Below are 21,452 nucleotides of genomic sequence, written 5' to 3'. Positions count from 1 at the left end.
TTCTGATTCATCAATTTTTCCCACCTGCTGCTTTGAATTCATTTGTTACTTTTTCGAATTCGACAAAAAATTCTTCTACTGTTTTATAATTATTTAACTTTATTTCTTCGATTTTACCTCTACATATTATTTGTAGGGCTGTTGATTGTGTTAGATACATTTTATTAAACTTTTGTATCATCTCAAATGCCGTTGTGCATTCGCCAATGTATTCTAATTGTTAATCCGTGATAATACTAATTATCATTTTTCTTGCCTTTATGTCCATCTTTTTCCAATCTGCTTCTTTATCTTTATAAGTCTTATTTATTGTACTGACTGCTGAATCTTTACACTCTTTATACTCTAATAAAATCATTAATCTGATTTTCCAGCTGATGTAATTTGCATCATCAAAAACAAGTATCAAAATATCTTCAATTTTTGCTTGTTTAGCCATTTTTATTTATTTATTCATATAAATTAACGGACATAAGTGTCCTCACAAAAATATTAAATTCAGGTACATGACAATTATAAAAATAACAAACAATGTACAAATCAACAAAAATATTATGAACTAAGTTTCCTAACCAAATGCCGACACAAATGATTTGAGGTTCATTTTGAATTCAGACAACTGTTCGATGACAGTGATACGTTGAGGGAGAGAATTCCAAGCCCGCTTTAATCTAGGTAAGGTCGAAAAGAACCCAAAGTTCGAATGCGTCAGATGCATTGTATAGGCCTATGGCTACGCAGATCGACGGACAAATCATAAATTTACGCAAAACTTAAGCAGACCATCATGATATCGATGCACTGAGTGTATCGAAGGAATACCCAATGAAGACGCTATGAGTGAATAATCGTGGTCAATAGGCGCCATGGACCGGCCGGACTTGTAAGCCAGGTAACGAATAAATTTATGCTGAACGGAATCTGAATGGTTGATGGCAATTTGAGTATAGGGTGACAAAATTTGACAACAATAAATGAAAGTAGGCATGACCAGAGTATTGTATAGATAAATAATAGCAGATATTTTGGAAAAGTCTTGAGTAGTTCGCTTCACAAATCTGATCAGCCCACGACACCTAGAGACCACGTAATCCACACGAGGTGCGAAGGGCAAGCGCGAGTCAAATAAAACCCTCAAGTTCCTAACTACCTCCGTGGGAGCAATAGCCGATCCGTCAAGCTCGTACTGGAACTGTAGTTGTGTTCTGCCCCTATAAAATGACACTAACTGGCTCTTGGCCGCATTTATGACCAGGCCATTTTCGCACGCCCAACCGCTCAAAGCATTAAGATCAGCCCTAAGCCTCTCCACATCCTCAGAGTGAATACGCATAAAAATCTTGACATCATTTGCGTACAACAGAGCATTCGCAAAGCGAGATCGCTTCACGAGATCATCAATGTTGATGCAAAATAATAAAGGACCCAGGTGAGAGCCCTGAGGTACGCCAGATGACACCAAGACAGCTAGAGACACGCTATTATTTATTCTAACGTCCTGATAGCGATTCGAAAGGTATAACGACAATAGATTAAATATGGAGCCACGAACACTAACGTTCCACAGCTTAGCCAGCAACCTGCCATGATCAACTCTATCGAAAGCCTAAGAGAAATCAATATAGATGGAGTCCACTTGAGCCGAGTTCTCAAGGGCATCAGAGACAAAGTCATTAAAAATCAAGAGGTTAGTTAAAGTCGATCGACCAGGCAGAAAGCCGTGCTGCAGATCAGTGATCTTACAAAGCAGTCGCTGGGACAATGCGTCGGCCAAAAACGCGTCGAAAAGCTTCGGAATGCAGCTGATAAGAGAAATAGGCCTATCATTTTTGACATCATGTCTATCGCCGTGTTTAAACACCGGAAAATATAAGAACGCTTCCACGCTTTAGGAAAATAACCGTTAGCCAACATCTTGTTAAAAATATCAACTATAGGCCTCTCTAAAGCTGGCCAGCAGCGCTTAACAAAGACATTAGGTACATTGTCCGGACCTGGGTTCGCGGTGCATTTTAACTCACGGACAAAAGGACGCAGATCCTCCGTCAAAACTCTTACATTGGAAATAAGTTCACGCTATTCTAGAAGATGATTCAAAGGGCTAGCTGGATTACAGTCATATACTGAACTGAAATGGGAAGCAAACAAGTTAACCGTTTCAGACTCCGATTCAGCCTTTAAATCGTTAAAATACGTAGTAACTGGGATACCAGCCTCGCCCTTCAAACCCTTAACAAAAGACCAAAACGCGTTAATGTTGGACTTAAGGCCGGTTTCCACCGATCGAACATAATCCCGGTACCGAGATCTCGACATCCGGATACAAACGGCTCGGAGTCTCTTGAACTCAATTTCATCACTGGTTTCGCCAGTGAGTTTCCACGCTTTATGAGCCAACTTTTTATCTCTAATAGTACATATAAGCTCCCGATCATACCATACAGGATAAGTTCCAGGATTCATTCTCGATAAAGGAACCTGTTTGCTAATACAGGTTTCCACAACATTATAAAAGCTACACGAAATGTCCTCGAGACAGTCGCAAGAAAGAATCGAATCCCAGTCTACTTCACCAAGATGGTTTACAATCGATTTATAATCGGCAGCAAAAACACACGCTTTGACGCAGGTACAAAATCACTATCACAACAAATATTCGCATTAAAAACAGTCGGAACGTGATGACCATCGGTAGGCACAACCTGTTCATTCAGTTGAAAGAGATCGATAAATCCAGGAGATGCAAACAACAGGTCCAACGAGTAGCCCTTCGATGGATGTGGTGGAATAAGTTGGGACAGTCCCAAAGATGAAAAGCAGCCGCAAATGAGTTCAGCGTTCATACGATGCTCCGGATACACATAGCCAGTCTGAGCAAACTGTAGTGGATTAGAGCGCCAAGTAACGGAAGGAAGATTGTAATATCCCACCATAACAAGCTGGCAATCACCATTGGCCACAGCCACCGTCTCCAACCCATCAACATATTCCTGGTATCGTGTCGTATCAAAATTTGGCTGAAGTTAGACCGTACCCAGGATCATGGTGGTGTCTGGAAGGGAAATTCTGAAGAACATTTGTTCGAGTGAGGATTCGACAAATAATTCAGAGAAGTTGATATTATCCCTGACTGCAACAAGTACGCCACCACCTTTTGAGACCCTAACAGCCTGAAGGTCACGATCCCTTCTATAAATCCGATAGCCAACCAGTCCAAGTTCGGCAGATAATAAAGCGGGTTGCAGCCAAGTCTCTGTGAAAACGATGATGGTAAATAAGCAAGTTGAAGAAGATTGGAGCAAAGATATGTGAGCTTATTTACTAGTGAGTGAGCATTTTGGTAGTAGATGGTGAGCTTGGCTTTATCCGCGGCACAACAGTTAGCTTTGGTTTCCGTTGGCAAGAAAAAACCCCTGTCTTTTGCTTGACGTCGATGAGAGCCAAACTACCCCGAACAAATTTGACAGTCTTGGGTTTGTCTAGATGGTCACTATTGTGCTTGCTCGCTTCCTCAAGCAGCTGACGACGACGTACGCGCTGGGCTGGTGTAAGGTCCGCGGCAACAGAAATCCCAGATGGAAGAAGACTCCTGTATGTGATCACCCTGATCACCTCAAAACTGGTGCTGAATCTTACAACTTATGGAGGGAAAGTTCCTTGAGAAGTCGGCCTGGCAAACCTCCTGATGCTGATTTTATCAAGATCTGGACTGGAAATCTTGCCCCGGATCTCCTTGTCAGTCGCCAAATCAAAGTCAGACCCGCCAGCTAGGACGTCGTACAGAAGGAGGTTGCGCGAGCGGTACAGCTGGTCCTGGACCTCCGACGCAGAGTCAAGAGAGGCAAGAGCCTGGACAGCTCGACCATCGGGCAGTGTTGCAGAACAATCGCCAGACACGACAACCGGACCAGCCGGAACAGCAACAGGGCGCTCCTCAAGGGCCTTCGAACGGGCATCCAGCTTAGCGACTTCCGCGCGAATAGCACGCCTCTCCGTCCTGTCCTGATCAATACCAGTCAGGGACTCCCTGATGCCGGCGTAGTTACTCTGCAGCAATCTCTTTAGCTCCTCAAATTTATCGTCCGAGACCATGGTATGGGCGGGGGCAGAGAACGCCGCTGCTGACTCAGATGTTCCGACGGCAACCGACACTGGGACCAAAGCAGGCACACGTGATCCGCCGATGCTCAGATGAGCAGAGAAAACGGAGGTCGAAGGTCCGAGACAGAGGTTACAGGCCACCTTGTCAAGGTCATCACTACACTTAACACAGCCCGACAACCCGGCACATTTCTCATGGAAGCAACGGTTGCATTTTACACTGTTAATGTCACCTTGTCCAAAACAATCACAATTTTCATATTCACAAACGACGCATACGCTCAATCTAGGCATACGCTTTATAACCAAAGAATCGTCTATCGGCATGACTCTGCCGTCTAAGGAGCCCGCGGATAAAAAACTACTGTTCTAGGACATAGCTGTCTATAACACTGAAATATACACCAGACAAATAAGCACAAGTCTTAGACAGAGCACTACACGCCACGACGCTTCACAAAACAACAAGCAGGCAGCCAGAGCTCTTCAGTGCGCAGTAACGCCACTAAAAACACCCTGGGAAGACACAGGAGGCGTAAGAGAGTAGTAAGAGAGAGAGAGAGAGAGAGAGAGAGAGAGAGAGAGAGAGAGAGAGAGAGAGAGAGAGTACAGTAGAGCGTGTGTGTGTTTTTTTCTTTTTTTTTTTTAACGTGGCGTAGGCAGAGCAAGCTCTGCACAAGTGACCTTCCGACACCGGATCCCCACAGGTACTATCGTTGAACAATACTGCAGTGGGGCCCGTTAACTAGCCTTTTTTGGCTTCTCCTTTGAATTTTGACATTTGCATACATCCGCCATCGCCCAAGGTGATTTGGGGCTCAAGATCAAACTTGTCTTCTTCATTCTGCATCGTCCTGTCGTCTTCTTCATTCTGCATCGTCCTGCCGTCTTCTTCATTCTGCATCATTCGGACATCCTTTGGACAGTCTCATCTGGCACTTTTTTTTCGCCGTATCCAGGGCACGCCTGAACACGCTGCAGCTTCGTGCCAGCCTTTTTGCAGAGGAAGCAACTTGGTTCGGTCTGGAATTGTGCAAGACGGTGGTCAGCTCCCCCGCACTTGAAGCAAAGGTTTGATCTATCCGCGTTCTTGCACTTACCGTTCCTGTGTCCAAACCCTAGACATGTGTGGCACTGCACTACCTTCACTCTCTTTCTGATCCTGCAGCTTAGAAGGCCTACACGAACGTGTCCTATTCTAAGGAACTCGTCGGCCTGCCCTTTAGTAGAAGATGACCCTTCTAAAATCCACTATGAGTGGCCTAAGGATGGCCATAGTCATGTTAGCCTGGTTTTCGAGTGCCTTTTCTATCGCCGTTCTTACTTCGTCAACTATTGCCACCGAATCTATGTCTCGTATTTCCAGGGCCCATTGCCGTTCTTACTTTCTGACTTCTTCCACGTCATGTACTGCTTTCTTTACATTCGCCGTAAAAGCCTCCCTACTAGACCCTTTTTCTAGTTTGAGAAAGATGTCTACACTTCTAGTTTTTTAACTCCCAGTACCGTCGTTCCACTGGTATCTGGGTTAACCTCCTTCCGTAGCTTCTCTAGGACTTGCGAGTACGTCTTATTTTGTCCCACCTTCACTAGTGGCCCTTCGGGCTGCTTGCTCTTATTGGGTCTCCTTTTCTCTGCTGACATAGGGTTCTCACCGTTCATTCTTTTCTTCTTCGTTCGTTGTTTCTTTCTGTCTTGCTTTCCTTTGCCGTCTTTCTCTTCTGGGCTGCTAGTCAGGCTACTTCTTGGTCTCTTAGCCCCTGCGCTTGAGAGTACAGCATCTCTTATGAGCTGACCTTGTGCGCGTCTTCTTGCTTTCTCCCATACCTCGTGATAATATTCATAATATTCGACGCCATGTTCGTAAGCTTCATCCTTATTATCTCCTTCTTCGTGCCTCTCCTTTAACTGTGTCAACAATTTTTTTAGTTTTTGAGCCCGTTTTGCGATGCCTTCTATGCTCGTTGATGTAGACTGACAATCTACGATTAGGTCATCTACTTCCTTTTCTAGCTTCGTAATGTGCTCCTCTTCTTCTTTATGAGCCTTTATTGCTTCCTGCCTGTACTGCCTGTAGTCTGCCATTTGTTGAGTTGACGTATTAGTGCCCGTGCTTCTCGCACTGGCTTCACTTGCCAAGCTATCTATACTGTTCGTTCTTGATCCCATAGATTCTCCTCCCAGGCGAAGCTCTGGTACCTTTAAGAGTGACATACCTTTCTTCTCTATCTTGCCTAGCTCTTTCTACGTGTTTGCGAGGCCCGTCTTAATTGGACCATGCACGTTACTCTTGCCCTCTGCGTACACGATTGTTCCGGTGATTATACCCTTCCAAATCTTGAGGTCTTCTCTTTGGATCTTTTCCACAACCTTGTGAGTTTGGCCCACCCACAAATCCATGGAGCCTGCGCCGGCCACCGGGGCTTTCACCTGATCGGAACCGTCGGCGGGTTTTGGCTCTGTGGCCTTAACCGCGTAAGAAAAGGTTTTTTTAAACTCACTCATCATGTTTGATTTCTTTTCGGAGTTTCTTCCCCTATCCTGTATCCTAGGAAGGTGCCCTTTAACAAGGTGCTATCATCCGGGCCAGATGCCCCTTAATTATTTTAACGAGGTTGATACTCCTCCCCCTCCTCCTACCCTCCCTCCTTTCCATTAAAATAGGCGGGGATAGCGCCCGTAAGAGCTAGTAGGTGCGATTGCTGGGTACTGCGTCGTTGGCTCAGTGGTTAGAGCACGTGCCTTGAGATCTCGGAGACGTGGGGTCGAATTCTCCTCGTCGCTTTACTTTTGTGCGAAATAGTTCCCGGAAACCCCGTTACATGGCGCTCCACGTTGGGCGCCATTTTGTAAAGAGGTCTTCTAAGCGCGTCGTACGCGATAACCGACGCGTCATCGAGAGTGCAATTTTCAACTCGTTTCCGCGGTGAACCTAAGGGACCAGCGAGGTTAGTCGCTGGTGCAACTCCCTCGGGTCTATGATCCCGAAGACCCAGTTGACAAAATCGCGTCCAGATTTATTCTCCCGAGCTTACGACGCTCGCGTCGTGAGTTGCACCGGCTAGGTTTTCCGTGAGTCTCGAACCGAATAGCTAGGGTCAGGTTTAATAATAGAACACAGGAATTAGTAATAAGGTAAACTAAAAGATAACAAGTCGCGTCGCCGAATGCGACGGCGTAAGAATAACTTTAAATTCGGTAGATTTCGAGAAAGACGCGATAGCCGGCGCGAACCGGACCGAAGCTTGGTGGCCACGCCCCGCGGCGAACAAACGCGAGACTTACGCTGGTGCGAGGAGTCGGTCTCCACTCGCACCTCTCACCGTGGCGATGCGATCCCGGGCACCAGGAAACGTTTCCCTTCGAATGATAAAGGCGTCCCTCTAGGCCCCTGTCGGCGCTCCCCATGCAAATTCCTTACGGACACGGGTCGGATCGGTCCCGCTAGCGGGTTTCTCGCGGCTATGAAAATGGTCTCCTTTCTCCCTCAGCAATATCCGACCGGATCACAATCCCTCGGTGCGGCGAAAACTCTTTCAACGCCTGTGATTTACCCGCGTTGCAACGCAGCTCGCTGCGAGAGCTGCTTCGCGAACGTCATGTTCACACGTGTGTTATTTCTCCGCACTGGAGCCACCGCGCCTTCGGCGCCCTCGACTTCGACTCATGCTGAACACCTCACCCACGCTTGACATAGCTTATTTTCTCCCCTTGTTGCACAATGTACTATAATTTACGCCTTATAATCGTGCGTCTTGCATATGAAAAACTAATTAATTTATTTATATTTTTATGAAATATATTTTTCACCCAAAAAAATACAAATAAAAAATAAATATATGCATATTTCTTACGACTTAAAATGTATTTTTCACAACTCGGGCATGAAATGAACCTCTTTTCATGCCAGTAAGTAGCGTAGAAAATCGTATATCTCAAGCGTGTGTTATAAAGTTATAAGAAAAATATAGGCCATTTTTTCTTGCTATTAATACGTGTTTTTTAAGTTTTTGCAAATGTTATCAATTCTTTAAAATTGAACTCAAAACACAAAAAATAACAACTTTATTTTGCACGATTCGAAATGCACAATTACCTATGATACTTTCTGGCATTATCAATGCCTTCCCATGACCTCGTTGTAAAAATACGGTGTATACCATTTTCTCCCCTTGATGCACAATGTACTATACTAGCGTGTAAGGCTTGATCAAACTTCTATAATGTTTCGATTTAAATGTTTCATGCTAAGGAAAGCATATTTATTAAATTAAAATATTAATAAAAAATCTTCGCCGCCGCCGTTTCAGAAATTAGCTTCCCCTCAATTTGGGTTATTGGGTTAAAATTATGCCTTTTTATGTTATTTTTAACCCAACTTTCGTCATTGAGTTAATAATGAACGATTTTTACGTAATTTTACTGTTTCTATCTCCCCCTCATTTTGGGTCATTGGGTTAAAATTATGACTTTTTCATGTTATTTTCAACTCAACTTTCGTTATTGGGTTAATAATAAATGATTTTTACGTAATTTTACTGTTTCTGGCTCCCTCTCATTTTGGGTTATTAGCTCCCCCTCGTTTTGGCACCCCCTCATTGGGCCTCCCTATCATGTTGGCTTGCCTTTATTATAACTTCTCCTTATTTGGGCGGACCATGATATATATTTTACCCTTTTTCGCTTCGCTCGCCAATGCACCATTTGGATATAATATGCTATGATTAATTATTATCTATTAATTTACTAAATATGCAATTTAGAAAGTACCGACAGATTTCCACACTACCCAAGGGGTACTGCCATGAACATACTGTAAATTTAGTGGAGTATGCTGTTGGTGCTTTTTTTTTTAATATTTTCTTAATAAACATCAACAATGTGTTTTTCTTAAATATCATTACTAACATTTGTTACTCTTTATATAATTCTTTTTACATTTATATTTTCACATTGTTAGAATATATACGCTAACACCCGACATCTGGCAAACCCGCAGCGCCCTCGCTGCGTAAAAAAGCCATGACTACGTGATCCGCCGCTGCGCTCGTCGGCGCGCTTCGCACGCCGTCTCACTTCTTACGCGCTTGCCGAACAAGCCACACGCTTTTTCAGCCACGCCAAGCCTTTCTTTTCTTTGTCGACGTTAAGTTCAGTTACCGAATAAAGCCACGTTTATCTTTCTCATAAACTGAAGTGTTTTCCTTTTGCGTATCACCTTATCCCTATTATTTGCGTCCGCTTGTAGCTAATATACCAACACACATTTATTATTTGTTTTTCTTCAATGTTTATTAGACTTATAGTTATTTAGAGTAAAATGTTTTTTAGTATCAAATTTATTTAATTTTTGTTACTAACGTTTATTAACAAAAAAAGTGGTATCCCCAGTAGGCCTATTCCACTCTTATAATTTGCATTATAACATTTTTGCTTGCATTTAAAGTATACTTTTTTTCGAAAAAAATAACCTCTTTCATATTTGTCCAATATGAAAACATGTATGTACATTTTTTGATTATGTTTCATATATATATTGCTTTTCTATGGACCTGTATGAGCATACTACTTTATAATTTAAAAAAAAAAAAATTAAATGCATCAATATAAATATAGTAATAACATGATTACGGCACAATTTTACTTATGTAATTTGATATGTCTTCTTAAATTGTCAGCTCTATAAAATCTTTTGTTACAATAAGTACATATTTGTATATTCAGGCACGACCGCGACACGGAAGTGCCTTATATTTTTGTCATCGAAAAATGTGTGAAATGCGATATCTCACACAATTATTGACCGATCGTGCTGAAATTTTGGGAGGAGTCTCCTCTCGCACAAACCTAAAAATTATTTTTTTTTTATCCCGATCGTTTACGTTTTTTTAAAATGCGGGCACAATTTGTTTAATTTTTGCGTGTTTTTTGAATAAAAAGGCTATAGCCGGGTTACTATGGTGAAATGGCCCCCTTGGAAAATGTATATATGTTATATACCATTCGATGGGGGATAAAAAAAACTCCCATAGCCAAATTTTTAGCTCTCTGCCTAGTGCGCATGCGCAGTAACGTCGATAAACGTGTTTTTTTGATTTTATTTTTTTCTGAAGTCCCTATAGGATAACAATTTTTTTAAAAATTCACATTGGTGTATTTTTATGTCATGAATAACTGCAATTTTTTTGGGATTACATAACCTCAAATATCGGATCTAAAAAAATTATTAAAGTTTTCAATCGATATTTTGACCCCCTTGTTTTTGAGGTGCAACTTTTTAAGTAGACTTTTTTTGTGTACTTTTTCCCGTTCTTTACGATGGCACTAACGTTTTTTCCTTAAAAATGGTGGCACAACTCGATTTGAGCCAAAAACTGATTTTTTTGCCATTTTTTCACGTTTTTAGCTGGTTATGTTACAATTTAGTTACTAAAGTGACTCCTTTTGAGTAGTTTTGCATATCTTCCCATGAAAACATAATCAAATGAAATATTTTGTTCGCTCCAAGCCGTATTTTTTATATTATCTTACGTTTTCAATGATGGTCTTATCAGAATTTGAGGTAATAAAGGGTTTCTCTCTATATATAAAAAGAATATCGCCGCTGTCAGTGTCTGCTTTTCTCTTTAACCTAAAAATGCCCTCATTTGAGTGATTTAACGCCGAAAAAGGCCATTTTTGGTACCATGTAACCCAAAACTAACCTAAAAATGTCATAATGCAAGGGTTTTCACGCAAAAAAGCCTGTTTTTAGCTAAACATAGCCTTGAAATCGTTCGTTTGAGGGTACTTTTGGCGTCTTGTGGTCTTAAAAAGGCCATATTTGGCTTATCTGCCTCTACTTAATTGATTATTCAAAATCTATTGACAGTAATAATTATCAGGTAAAAAGGAATTGAAGTTAAGTATGTTCAATTCGTACAAAGTATAATTTATTATCTTCATAGGCTATTTAAAATAAATTATGGAACGTATACAAGTAGCTTTTTAAAAATAACGAATGTTCACAATAGAAAAAATGATTCACTCATCATTGTCACTATCTTCATCAATACACACTTCAATTTGATCATTAAGAAACATTTTAGACAGAATTTCAGCTGGTCGTATGATTTTTGATAAATATCTTCCATGTGAAAGATAATAGATTATGGCAGCAATATGCGCACAACATCCTATAGTACGGTTACCGTTAGCACAATCACAACAGTGTCTTAAGATGCTAGAATAACCAATACCATTTGGTTTATACTCAACGAAACATTTGTATTGTTTTCTGTTAATATGCCTGGATTGAACTTCAAGTTTGAGAATATTGTTAGTCTCTTTTGAATATCCAATCTTCAAATTATTATCTGCGTCAAGCATTTCCGCTAAGTAAGATATTGTCTGTTTAAGCTGATATGTTCCTGTAAACAGAATTTTCAAATCTTTTATTGTTAATTCAGGAAAGTCTGGTAAATTATCCGAAGTTATTATTTTAAATGGTAGTTTCCGACGACTCCATCTTTTGTCTGCTACTAAAACTGCTAATGTATTTTCAACATTTTTTCTAGATTGCATAGCACTAAATATTTCATCTTGCATGTCTTCATCAGAATCTAGGCGTTTGTCAAACAAGTTATTTAAGTAGCAAGAAATTTTACAATAAGATCCACTATTTTTCACCATTTTATTATCAAGTTTGTGATCTAATAACCTATATTTTTTCTTTTGAACTCCGTGCACTGCTTCAACAACCCATCGCAGTTTTGTCGTGAATCTTGTTTCATTTGATTCTTGCGTAGAAAGTTGAGATTTTGAACCTTTGAGTGCAGGCATCAAAACAATATAACCCATATTTTCTAATTTTTGTTTAATGTCCCTGAAACCTCTATCCAGTATAAAAATGTCCCCTTGGCGAAGAAGTTTCTGTAAAATATTCTGCTTCTCTTCCAATATTTCAATCAGTATTGTAGCATCATTTTTATTTGCAAGATATGGACCTAACTGGTCAACAACATAACCATTAGTAGTACATATAGTAAATGGTTTAGTCAGAGGAACTTTTTTTTGGCCTGAATAAGATTTTCTTTGGTACTCGTTATTAGAGCTTTTTTCATGCCTTATATAAGTACCATCAGCAATCAAAATAAGTTGTTTACCAGGATGTAATTTCTTTGCCATATTAGAAGTTTGATTTTCAATCAATTCATTTCTGTCTACATTTTCTAATCCAAAGTGTTTTGGTAGTAAATCTTTTTCGAAAGATAATAATACTGATTGACAAAAACGAGATACTTGTTGTTCGCTTTCAATGTCAAATATTGTAGAGATGAGCGAGTTAGAATTCCCAGAGCGCATTTTGAATAAAAATACGACAATGGCTTGTGTCGCTGTCCTTACACAGGAATTCTTCAGAGAAGTGAGTTGATCTTTAAGATAATTAATATTTTCCCACGTTAATCCCGTAAAAACTTTCAATTTTTTTTCAGGCATGGAAAATTCAGCTACTGTATCTAATAAAGTTTCGTCTGCTTTCATTGATAATTGACTCAAAAATTGTAGTAATTCATCAATATATACCGTACTTGTAGTGGAAAAAATATTAATTTTATTTAGTTCATCTTCATAAAATCTTTTTTGTAATTAAATGTGTGCAACAGCATCTATTGCCATGTGGAATAAAAACATTCATTTTACTATAAACTTGAATTCGGGCCTCTAAAGGAACTAATATATTATTAGTCTGTTTTTGGTACCCACAAACAAAGCAATATTTATGTGTCGCAATCGTCCTTTGAATAAGTAATTCCGTGGTTGCTCGTACTTTTTGTTCCTTTATTGTGTATACAGATGATTGTGTACTTTCCTGAGATGATGAAGTGACAGTTAGCTGAGAAAATGATTCAGAAACATTTGAATCTTGAGACGAAGCAGTTGCTGGAACATTAACCTTTTTAGGTTTAGAGCTTGATATGTATTTGGCTAATCGCTTTCTACATGAATCACAAATTACATCATGGATGTAAATATCTTTATTTGATAATTGTTTAGCATATTCGATTTCAACTTCAGATTCGATTTCCTTTTCTCGACCAATTGATTTTCTAATATAAATATTACACATGGCACATCTTCGATCATCGCGTTTCCTGATGTTATCTGACTCTTCATTACTATTAGATGCCATATTTATTTAACCATTAGACAAGAAGATCACTTCTGAAATAATAAAATATAAATATTTTACAATACATTTAAAAATGCTGTTAGTTAGTTTTTAAAAATCTAAAAAAATTGTTTGCCTTTTTTTAAATTAAAAACTAGAATGAATAATAAATATTACAAAAATATTATAATCTAAGTTCTTGTATAATCCAGTTTTCTCAGTAGCTTTACATGAAAAGTAAAAAAATAATATTGCCTAGTAAAAGTGAAATAAGTTGTATTTCATTTATAAGTTTTTTAAGCAAATAATTTTTTTTTGTCATAAAAACTGTATTGAAGTGCTTGCACCTAGTGATTTTATAAAATCAACAAACCTATGAAATTATTATATTCAATTTGTTTTTTTGTAAAAATATGTTCTTGTATCTAGACATGAATAATAGTGTATTTTAAAATAAATAAATAATGTTGTTTTTAATGATGTTTCATATACGTATGTGTTTAAAGCATAGGTTAGCTTGTGTTTACTTTATTCATTTTACATTTTTTTAACTTAAAAGTTAATTGACAATTAATAAGTTCGCATCCTATTAGTTCTATTTTTCATTTTTATTATTTCTCATGTATTGTTTTTATGTAAAACCAAATATTTTTTCTCATCTCATAATAATTAACTATAGTAAAAATCACATCATATATAGTCATATGCAGATATTTATGTGCATTTTTTATTAATTTGACAGTATTTTATACATAAACAAATTAATTATTGTTCAAGACTTTCTATATTTTATCAATTTAATCATACTTGTATAATTAATATACCGCATTACATCAAAACATGCAACTCATCAATCGTCAAATCCGTTTCTAGCAAAAGTTTATTGTCATATTTTATTCAAATGTTTTTCCTTCTTAATTTTATTTAGTTAATAGTTTCAACAACTTTATGTTTAACTAATTTCTCATTTTACTTTATGTGATTAGCCTAAATTGGTTAAGTTAAATAGATAAAGACTCGTTCCCCTTACATGCATTGTACGTATATCTATATCTATAGGATTGAAAATTCATTTTTATTAATTACTTTTTTGTTAGCTTATTGATTTAAAATCTGATTGCTATTTTTGTTTTAGGATAAGATCGGATCTTTATGCGAGTACTAAAACAGTTTATAATTTAATGTTGGTTTAAACTTTTGATTTTATGCAAGAATTTAATAACGTACACAACATGTTTTTCTTATTTAGCGTATAAAAAGGTCTAATAATTATCTGTTATTATTATTACATTATTATATTATATTATTATATTATTATATCATATTATTATATTACTATATTATCTGTCATTATTTTTGATACAATTACTCTTAATAGTACAGAATTTATAATAAAAATTTTATTTTTCTACCCATTAATAAGTCTTACTCTGCATATACCGGTAAAATACAAGTGTATTTATTATAAATACATGGGAGATTTTTTATTTATCAGTAGGTTGGTTACAGTATTTTTTTCAAACCTCAAAGTGTCGGCATAAAAATAACATTTTAGATATTAATAATAGGTTTTGATTTTAAAGAAGTTATTTAACAAAATATTAATTTATTGTGTAATATGTATTAGAAATACATATAACCCTAATATCAAAGCATATAATCTGTGATGTCAAAACTTTTGAAAAACTTTGTTAAATCTTCATTTTTTTAAAAGATATGTAAAATATATAGTACTCACTTTAAATATACAAGATTGTTAGTTTTGAAGTAAACAGCAGAAAGATTTAAAGTAGCCGCGTCAGCCTTCGGTTCCAACTAACTCCAATGTATTTGAAAATAAATACTTAACTACTTTATTATTTTTTCTAGTATTGCTATCAATTATCAGTCAAAAGCCGAAATAGTAAAAAGAAAAATCGAAACAATTTTTATTTGCTAGATTTTAATTTACTTTAAAAGTTATAAACTTATACTAACAGCGTTTTCACCATTCACTTGTATTAGTATATTATGGAGAAAGTACAATTGAGTCCGTCGTCCCGTACCGACCTCGGGACATACCGTCTGAAATAAGCTGTTTTTACGGGATTGGCTAATTCTGTACCGTCGATTGGGTTATCGAACAGAATTAGCCAATAATATAAAAGTGACTTATTTCAGACGGTATGTCCCGGGGTCGGTACGGGACGGGACGGGACGTATTGTACTTTCTCCCTTATATAGACAATTGTAAGAAAAAAAAAAATTAGTTTTGAAAAAAACAATGTTGGCCATTGGTTTGCGCATCGTTTAATTAATTAAGAAATCAAAATACATTATTTGTTTATGCTCCTGATAATTCTTAATTTTATGATTGACCATTCACTACGCAGATCGTCTGCATTGCAGCCGCCGCGTCAACCGCGCGGCCAAGCATAACCTTTTATTATAAATAAAAATAAACAATAAACAAAAAAGTGCGACAGAGACAATACTTTCGACCAATCACAGAACGTTTAAAAAGAACATAACATTAGCCATCAGTTTTATAATAAGGTGATATCACAATTCTGATAAGACCATCATTGAAAACGTAAGATAATATAAAAAATACGGCTTGGAGCGAACAAAATATTTCATTTGATTATGTTTTCATAGGAAGATATGCAAAACTACTCAAAAGGAGTCACTTTAGTAACTAAATTGTAACATAACCAGCTAAAAACGTGAAAAAATGGCAAAAAAATCAGTTTTTGGCTCAAATCGAGTTGTGCCACCATTTTTAAGGAAAAAACGTTAGTGCCATCGTAAAGAACGGGAAAAAGTACACAAAAAAAGTCTACTTAAAAAGTTGCACCTCAAAAACAAGGGGGTCAAAATATCGATTGAAAACTTTAATAATTTTTTTAGATCCGATATTTGAGGTTATGTAATCCCAAAAAAATTGCAGTTATTCATGACATAAAAATACACCAATGTGAATTTTTAAAAAAATTTTTATCCTATAGGGACTTCAGAAAAAAATAAAATCAAAAAAACACGTTTATCGACGTTACTGCGCATGCGCACTAGGCAGAGAGCTAAAAATTTGGCTATGGGAGTTTTTCTTTATCCCCCATCGAATGGTATATAACATATATACATTTTCCAAGGGGGCCATTTCACCATAGTAACCCGGCTATAGCCTTTTGGTGTTACACGATTATCTTTAAGACCCTTTTATCAATCAAGCTAAAAATTTGTGTGCGAACTCCCCTCGTAATAGTAAAGTGTCAAATTTATTTTGGACTAGATCCTGCATGTATACGCAGAATGCGGTCACATCCAAAAATCGCTAAAAACGGTTATTGGCTCTAACTCGAATTCTATGCATTTTACAAAAAAAAAAGTTAAATAGAAAAGTTGTAGATCTCGAAGAAATACAACTTTTTCCTATTAACACTTAAGCGTGAAAATGCATTAAATTCGAGTTAACAGGCTAAAATCGATTTTTTATAGCAATAAACCAGTATTTATCATAAAACTTTGATGCTATACATTTTACATATAAATCTTTAATGTAAAAGTTGCAGATATTTTGAAAACACATCTTTTTATTGTGGCAAACATTTTTTCAAAACGCTTCTACATAAACAACAACCCTAGAAACGATTTTTGGTACATATAATTGTATAACAATTTCGGTGTGACATGTCCTATTTGGCCCAAAAGCTTCAATTGATTGCCAGACGCTCGCGCGCAGCGCATGCGTCAGCGGTCGTGCCTTACACGCATAACGCAAGGCGTTTTGCGCGCCTTGCATCGCGAAGCGGCAAGCTACCGCGGTTATACTTCATGCCATAACTAATGTACTTTTAAACAATATCCTGGAGTTTAAGCTCATTTGGGCCATTCGTTCCTTTGGAATCTTAAGGTCAGTGAATTATGGACTCCCTACTATACGTAGGTATTATAGAGGTATATAGAAGGTCTAAAACCATCAAAATAAAGGTAATTATGTCTAAGAATAGTAACAAAATTTGGTTTATTTATATAAGTATTTATAAATTTTTAATGAAAATTTTTGATTTTAATTTCAAAGGTGGTGTGCCTTCTGTATGCCTTATTTTCAGCATTATCATTAAAGTCTTCGCAAAAATGAACAGTATATTTTTCCCAAATTTGTTTTGCCAGTGATAATTTATTAGCAATGAAAAACCAAGCAAAAAATTTACGTAATTGTATTGGTAACATAATATGACATGCTTCGTCAAATATTTTGAAAATTTATTTATCATTTTCTACCACCAATCCCATAGCTATTGCAGTATCTATAAAAGTTGGATAAAAGTTACCCTCAAGAGTTTTTAAGACATCAAAAGAAGTAGCTCCCTTTATTCGGGTAAAATTAATTTTATATGAAATAATTCCTGTTCTTTGGGAACAACGCAAATTAATTTACCTCGAGTATTGCTATGATTTTTACGTCTAATCCATTTTTTGTTTTTTTAAATATGTATAGTGTTGTGGTATATCAGCTTATAAAAGTTTTCTTGCATAATCATCTGTTTTATTCAGTTTGAACCACGCTGTAAGTGTCGTTTAACAGTTTAATGCACTTGAATTTATATTGTTTTCATAAAACTTTATTGGTTGTTGGCCTGGCGTATTATGAGCTAAGGGTACTACAGTATGTGAATTTCCAGTTATAGGTAATTCATGTATTCTCCATGCGGCTTCCATTGGGCTTAAGTATCTACAGTCTACATGATTTGTAATTTCATCATATATCATCATTGTAACAAATAAATCTGGATTACTACAAATTTTTCTTACTGTAGTCATGGAATCTAAGAACTTTCGATGCATGTATCTTGGACTTCCTATATATGTTGATGGAAGAACAAATAAATTACCTAATCTTTCTTTGTTTTCAAAATGTTTTGAATTATTCAAAGCACTATTCGCCACATGATCTACCAAACCTTGATAACGTTCAACGCGTAACTTTTTTTGATTATATCTTAGAAAATCTAATCTATTACTTTCTATAATTATGTATGCTTGAATAATATATTGTTGTTTCAACCTACTACAATACAAAGTAGCAGAAAATTTTGATCTGGATCTGTATGCAAATCTGTATGAATAATATTGAAGAGGAGTAAGACGTTTAGAGCTATTTTCATTTTGATTGAACATTGGATTTCACCCTAAATCGAGAAAAGTACTTCTGTTGTGAATAAGAGAGCTTAGTCACAACAGAAGTACTTTTAACTCCTTTTGGCAAATCTTTTGGATAAACAGAAAGATCGTGATCAGTTGGAATCTATTAATGCAGCATATTCACCTGTACAGGGTTTATTATATCTACGTTGGTCTTAATTTATGTTCCGTGTAAAATACAAGCAGTATTCAGTTAATGTTTTTGACTTGGTCAATTCATTTAAATTTTTGAATTTTTTTGAATATGGGTTATTATTTAAAATTTTAGAAATGATTTCAATATGTGCACGAATCAGTTTTAAATTTTTCTTAAGTTTTATTTAAGTAGCTTCTAAATCGTTATATATATATATATATATATATATATATATATATATATATATATATATATATATATATATGACTATAATCAGCTGTATAATTTGAAGTTTTAATTGTATTAGGTGATATATGACAAACTTGACCTTGAGTTTTGAAATTATAAATTCCAGATTTAAATTCATTGATAACATTTGCTTTAAATGTAGCAAACGAGAAAATGTTATTGTAATAACGAATCAGATCTCTAAATTTTCTATCATTAAATAATAATTCTTTTAAACTATCATCATATTTATTGAGCGGTAGTAATTTTACTTTACCATTATGACAAGACCTTTTTTTAGAAAACTCTAAGGACCAGTAAGAAGCATAACAATAAGGACATACGTAATCCATTTCACCAAAGTCTAAGTAAGAAAGTTTTGATGAAAATAGTTTATTTGCCCTTTGAATCTGGCGACGTTTGTTAACACGATTGCTATTCATATTTTCTGTTGTATCCTTAAACCTTTTTTTTTCTAATCTAACCTCTGTCATATTTTTAACTATATCTTTGCATCTCTTCTTCTCTTCTATCGTCCGTCATGTTCTGAACTACATCTTGGCACCTTTTTTTCTCTAATCTATCGTCCGTCATGTTCTGAAGTACATCCTTGTACCTTGTTTTCGCTAATCTATTATCAGTCATATTTTCAAAAATATCTTTAGACCTTTTCTTTTGTAATCTGACTTCGCTCATGTTGTTGACTGTATCTTTTTGTCTTTTTTTATCTAAAGAATAAGAACTCATATTTTCTACTCTGGCTTTCTTCCGTTTTTTTATTAAACGGGTTTCACTCATATTTTCAATTAAGTCACCTTCCCTTTTCTTTTTTCGATAATCAGTGTTTGAATCATCAATTTCAACTCTTTTTAATTTTAAAGCATCACGGTTTGTATAGTAACTTTTATAGGATTTTTTTTTTATAATTAGCCCAATAATTTAAATTGTTATAATTTTGTATGTCATAATGTCCTGTGTCTATGGGACCAGAAACATGATTTACAATTTTGGCTCTAATTTTCATATGATTTTCTTCAAGATTAAACAAAAAATACGAAAAGCAACGAAATAAGCAATTGGCATCTCCAAGGATTTTTTTTTCTATTTTATATTCTGACTATCTACTATGTCAAAATTTTATAGATTGAAAATACTTAACTTTCAATGTTGAGTATGGCTCTCTTCAACTCTATATTCCTATTTTTCTCTTTGCTTCTCTCTTTTAAATGATTGCAGCCTGGATTTAGGATCGCGCACAAAAATTTATACATAAAAACTCGCGATTTAATTTCAGTAGTCAAACTATTTGTGCATATAGCATTAAAAATCGCGAGTAAAACTTCGTATTTAAATCAAACGTAACCAAATTTTTGACGCGACGTGAATAGAAAGCTGCCAAGAGTTTGTTGTTATATGTTGTTGATACGGTTGCTATGCATTATTTTATAGGTAACCCTGCGAGTTTAAACATAATAGATTTTCGAATATCGAATACAATTAAAATTAGAACTGAAGTAGAAATATTTTCAACTTATAAATTACTACTTATTTTAAAATTGGGGGTTGACGAGCGAAGCGAGTTTAATTTAAAAATCATTTTGGAATGAACAATCAAAATCGTAATGAGAAGATTTAGAAATCTCTAAAAAAAATAACTTTTAAAAAAGTAAAAAGTTAGGCAAGTTTAATATATTTCGCAACAAAATTACAGATTGAAAAGTACTAAGATCAATCCAACAAAGTCAAGTTTATTATATTTAATCGTGATGAAGCAAGGAACAACTCTCAAGATAATTACTACGTAACTTGCCATGCCCGTTTAATTTTGTTTATTGGTGAACAACTAAAATTTCCTTTTATGTATTAGAACGTCATACAAACACCATAAGTACAATGAAACGGGCATGGTAAGTTACGTAGTAATTATCTTGAGAGTTGTTCCTTGCTTCATCACGATTAAATATAATAAACTTGACTTTGTTTGATTGATCTTAGTACTTTTCAATCTGTAATTTTGTTGCGAAATATATTAAACTTGCCTAACTTTTTACTTTTTTAAAAGTTATTTTTTTTAGAGATTTCAATCCTTTTTAGTAAATTTTTTTGAGTATTTCATATTCGACGTCGTAGAAATAAAATATAAGCATATTTAGCACCTTTAGATCAAAGCTTTTTTGTAACATTTTTATCACTAACATGAGATCACTGATTGTTGATATACACCACCCTTGAATTATTTCTACGCCAAGACACCAAAACCCACGGCGCGAACTATCCAGACCTCGTTATCGGACACCCTGTACACCTAGACGCCGTCATCGTATGATTTATTTACCTAGACACCAAAAACCACGAAGCGCACGACCTAGACCTCGTCATCGGCCACCCTGTACACCTGGACACCGCGTTCAAGTGATTTTTACACCTAGACACCAAAAACCACGGAGCAAACTACCTAGACCTCGTCATCGGCCACCCTGTACACCTAGACACCGCCCTCGAATTATTTCAACACCAAAAGCCACGGAGCGCACGACCTAGACCTCGTCATCGGCCACCCTGTACACCTAGGTACCGCCCTCGAATTATTTCAACACCTAGACACCAAAAACCACGGTGCGAACTACCTAGACCTCGCCATCGGCCGCCCTG

General features: G+C 36.2%; 1 protein-coding gene across 2 annotated transcripts in view; it reads left to right on the top strand.

The window, feature by feature from the left end:
- Spase18-21 (signal peptidase 18 kDa subunit) overlaps positions 1 to 21,452 on the top strand; it is an 86,476-nt gene that overhangs the window by 8,593 nt on the left and 56,431 nt on the right.

This window comes from Nasonia vitripennis, assembly GCF_009193385.2.
Source record: "Nasonia vitripennis strain AsymCx chromosome 5 unlocalized genomic scaffold, Nvit_psr_1.1 chr5_random0002, whole genome shotgun sequence".
Lineage (NCBI taxonomy): Eukaryota > Metazoa > Arthropoda > Insecta > Hymenoptera > Pteromalidae > Nasonia > Nasonia vitripennis.
This window is presented reverse-complemented; position numbering and strand designations above follow the sequence as displayed.